A 5135-nucleotide genomic window follows, 5' to 3' on the forward strand; every position below is an offset into this window, starting at 1 on the left:
ATAAATATAAACTAGGTTGTGAATAGCTCTTCAAGATAATTCCATATACCATATAACATACAGATACGACATTAATAAACACAATGTATAGTTTTTATCTATTGTTGTTTTTTACAAGCTACTAAAACTATTATACATATTCCAGGCGATACCCAGTGAACGGACCTTGTATGAAATTCACACAATGAATCAACTTAGATGTAAAAAGAAATCGGTGATAGGTAAAAAAATAAACTAAAATAACGTCAACTGACACTATTTCCCATAGTGATGCGAAATAAAATCAATAGATGTTATTACTTCTTCAAAAGCGAAATAAAATCAACAAAAAATTAGAAATAAAGTAATGATGCTACTTCATAATTCAGATAGAAATGCCTAAAATATGCTTCAAACACGCGGGCTGCCGCGAAGCTACGCAAATTTAATGTTTGAAAGAGCAATAATGTCAACGGATTTTATTTCGCTTTTGAATAGGTAATAATGTCAATTTATTTTATTTCGCACCAGTATTCGAAATAGTGTCAATTGACGCTATTTTAGTTAATTTTGTTACCTGTCACCAAAAAATCACTTTTCACTTTATCGCGCTAAGACAAAACACCTTACTCCAAACTCCTTAATACCAGGGACCGAAAATCATTAATTATTATTTACAAATTTTCCATGAAAAAAATCAAAAGGTTCCCAATGGCGTAAAACAGTTTCGAGTATAAAACTGTCGTCATTTAAAAATTCTTGAGCGATTCTTATAAAAATATTAATTAAGAATTATGTTTAGATTTTTAATTAATCGCTCAGAGAAAAAGTAATATGTCGATTAAAGTCGACAAGAGTCATATTTGATCAAAACTAAAACTCATTTTTGGAGTGTTACTTTTTTCGCACTGAAATTATGATTAATTTGTGAGTTATTATTTTTCGGTCAAAAATAGTAATCTCTCTTCGAACTTTGACAGATGACTCTTCGTTGAATCATTTTAGATGTCTAGTTATATTATCCCTTATTTGACAAGTTGAAACCCAGAAGATCCTCGCCACCAAAATTCTGTATCCGCCACTGCTTTATCTATGCACTGTTATCAAAGTTGTCATATAAGAATATATCTAGGAACTACAGGAGGAGGAAATTTATTTATGACAAATCGATTATTTTGTCGCATAAGTACTTACAAAACCTTTTTCTGATTCTGCAGCCAGGATATTACAACCTATCTAATATCCTAACTAATGATGCTAGGAAGATATAAATCTACATAGCGATTCTTTTGTTAAATAGCCTAGCTTACCAATAGTTTATTTTCATCAATTTACCTGAATTGATTAACAAATTTTGTATCATAAAGTTATAATAAAACATGGATGATACTCACACAAAACATAAGCTCCATTTTTATGAAAACATACCTGGAATTCAAAAGAAGAAAGTTGTCAGAAATTTTTCAGAGGTATTTTAGAAAATTAATTTAAGTAAAATTCTAACATAATCTATATATTAAGAGTCTGTTTTTATATGAAAAGTGTGATAATAAAATTTGGAAGCAGAAAAGTTTGCTTTAGTATTTTTTATAAATGTAGGTTAAGGCTTAAGAGTATTTAGTATTTGGTGTGCATGAGAAAGACGCAAACAATTCACTATCCATTAATTAACATTCTATTCTATTACCTAGTAACTAATGAATACCTTGTTTACATTTTTCTTTAAGGTACTTAGGTAATAAAATTTAAGTATGTAAAAATTATGTTAGATTTTTTATAAATATCTTTAATTCGTAAATAACTATGAAGGAATTCGTACAACTACTTTGAAGAAAGTGGCAGAACGTGGACTTAATTGGAAATAAATTACCATCATTAGTGTAATTTAGTGTGTTTTTCACTGTTAGGAATTTCACTTTCAGACAACCTTATTGAAATACAAGTAAGAAAATGACCAGAAACAAAAGTACTTGTAGGAAGTCAACGTAATAATTAGATTCTCATGCCATCTACCATCGATTTAGCTAATTGAATGCACCCATGAGCTGAACTTTTACTTTGATACCTACATAATTCAACGGTCAGTGGAGTTTTTACTATGCTGGGAAAATTAGTAAATTTTCTCAAAGCTGCACGACATCCATTACCATGTGTGCGGCTGCATTCTAACACGCAAGGCACTCACAGCCAGTGAGAGTAAAAGCATAGCCTCCAAACTCACTGACATATTTACTTATTTATGTATGTACGAGTATGTACTTGGTTGAAAACTGTTTTCTTCATTTCAGACAGCTACGCCAAAGGCATTTAATGCCCATTAAGGGTTTAAACGTTGAACACTTGATATAACCTACTGATGACCCATTTTTCGAAGTGTTTTTCGGGTTCAGCGCGCTTTACAAACGCAACTATTTACTTCTAAGAGAGTCATGTGTTGATGCGGGTGAATATGCCGCCACTTTGAGAGCGAACTTCACGTTGGGCTGACACAGTTGTGAAACGATTTGAAAGAAAAAATTAAGAAAAAGGAAGTAGAATGAGACCGTAAAATAAAAATTAAGTCACCGCAAAAAAACTTTAAGTTGCCAGCTTTAAGCACAGAATCTGTTTCATTACACTCTATGAACGCTAAAATGACACAAAAAACGCTGAAATACGTAAGCTTAACTTTTTGTAAAAGAACGGGCTTTAATACCAATAATAAAATAACAAAAAATCTTTTACTATTTAAATTTTTCCCTGTTTAAATTTGAAAATTTACCTGATCCAAAAAAAAAACTCCATAAAGTAAGTTAAATTTTGAAGAACCTGCGTTTGATCCCTGGTCCGAGAAAGATCTATATTTGAAAACATTTCTTCTAGCAGCAGTCGTCCTTTTGCCGTTCGGAAGCCTCGTAAAACTGTAGGTTTGTTTTTTTTACTCGTTTAACTAATACGCGCATGTCATTAAAATTGTATATAGTTTGTCATTCCATCTCCTTCGGTACCCTTCGTCAAGTGTATATCTTATGCAAAACTTTTCTTGTGAAAGCCGCTAAACCATTCTTATTTGGAAAGCGTAATTTAACAAGAGTTATTATTCACTTGAATTTTAGGCTGAAAAAAAAGCTATAACTACCAACAGCGCAGTGAAGTGTGTTCCGATATGTGTTGCCTCTTTGGTTTTCGGCTGAATGTATTTTTGCATCGTTTATTGCTTGACCAACCACTTTTGCCTTCTTTTATAAACTGAAAAAAATCAGCGCTTGCGGCCATTTTGCTGAGGCCAACGATGCTAATCGCATTGACCTTTTGCTGTATAACTACCATGCCGGTGCAATTCAGATGATCAACTTATATTATGCTTTTCAATATGAGATTACAGAAGTCGAACGAAAGTGAGTCGCCCTGAGACGGAGCTGTAGAGTTAGCCGTATTACTTCTTCATTTCATGCTATGAAAAGTCAACGAAACAATTTTGTGAGGCGACGTGTTTGCCGAGAGTCATTTCCTATATTTGAAGGATCGTAAAATTCTGGTCAGGGATGTACCTTTCTATTTTCTTTGCCTTTCACATAATAACGTCTATAGAACCTTATGTGAAATGTAAAGAAGGCTTGTCTCACCGTATTCGAAACACACAACGGAATTTTTCTTTTTGTAGGCTGGCAGTTTACACTAAAATTACAGTAATCATTATACCAAATTTTGCTTAACAGCTGGTAGTCGGTATTCCGTCATTTCCAGGATCTTTATTGTTTTTAAACCTTATTATTGCTATTCTCAGCTCGTCCTGGCCAAGTAGAAATACTCCATCAAATTCGTCAACGGCGTTGACATTTAAAAGTTTTGAGAATTTGACCCTTCCATGCTATTATCTGCAGAAACTGGCCTTGATTTTGTAAAACTTTGGGTGCTGCCTTATATTTTGAAAATTTTTTACACGCTTTTCCGCCTGGTAGCATTATTGTAAGGCTTTTTGAACTTTCACACCTTTCTGAATTTCATTTGTTCTTTTTTAAAGACGTGCCCTATCTTCTTAAACTATCACTTATTTGTTGGTAGTGTTTCCATTAGCATTAGTTTTTGAGTAGGCGGCAATAACCAACCACCTCTTCCGAAGCGGTTCGAAGTGAAGGCTACTGATAAGTGCAATTAAATATTTTTTTTTATTATCATTTTTTATGAAAAGCTTAATTTTTTAATTTGTTTGTGCTATAAATTAATCTAGCCAATAAAAAACTAATGAGTGCTCATCAAAGAGGTTTCCTGCACAACTTAACAGCCACATTATGAAAACAAAAGTAACTGACCAAATCAGATTAGCTCTGAGAGTGTATGCACTAAGGTGGTCAAAAAGAGTAAAGTCGGAATTTTAATGCTCTTGCGTCCCTAGGATTGTTCTATATCGAAAAAAAAGTATATTCCTATTTTTTATTTTGAAATCAAAAAATAGTTAAAAGTCGCTCAAAGTGCTCAAAGTTTTCCATGTATTTTTTATGGGGGAAAAGCAGTTTTTCGTGGAAACAGTATAGAATTCTTTAAAATCAATGTTTTTTCGCGATCGGAAAACTCAGTGTTTCTTCAAAGGACTTTCAGTAGTAATACGCAGTTTTTTATTTAACCGTTTTTTTATACTAACAATTTTTTATTGGTCCCCTCACTGACTTTGCTTTTTCACATGCATTTTTGGACCACCCTAGTTAGTTAGGTCTACCAATCGAAAATATCTACATAAATATGTACATATGTAGCTAGTACGTATGTGTCTACAAGAGAAGCCCTCATGTTCAGAAGAATATGATTAAATGAAAACGTGGTCTTGCAGCATTCAAACACTATAGTTGAAGCTCATCAACGTTCATACAGTTTTTAACCCTATGGGGACATACATACGTATGTATATAAGTACATTTAGTATACACCTTTGATATTTTGATGGACGAAACTCCAATCTTTGACTCACAATAACCACCGCATCATGAAAACTTCTGACCACCCTTCTGTTCATCTTTATGTCTGTGTTCTTTGAGTAATCTTCTTTTAACCACCGGCAAGCTATGCTGTGAGTATGGCCTGTTTGTGCTTCCTGTGCTTGCTCTTTGGTTGAAAGCTTTACGTTTTTATTATTTTTTATTCAGTTTGTTATTGTGATTATGTTATCATTAAGTTATTAA

Source organism: Rhagoletis pomonella, unplaced genomic scaffold (assembly GCF_013731165.1).
Source record: "Rhagoletis pomonella isolate Grant_MI unplaced genomic scaffold, Rhpom_1.0 Rhpom_scaffold_00004, whole genome shotgun sequence".
Taxonomy (NCBI): domain Eukaryota; kingdom Metazoa; phylum Arthropoda; class Insecta; order Diptera; family Tephritidae; genus Rhagoletis; species Rhagoletis pomonella.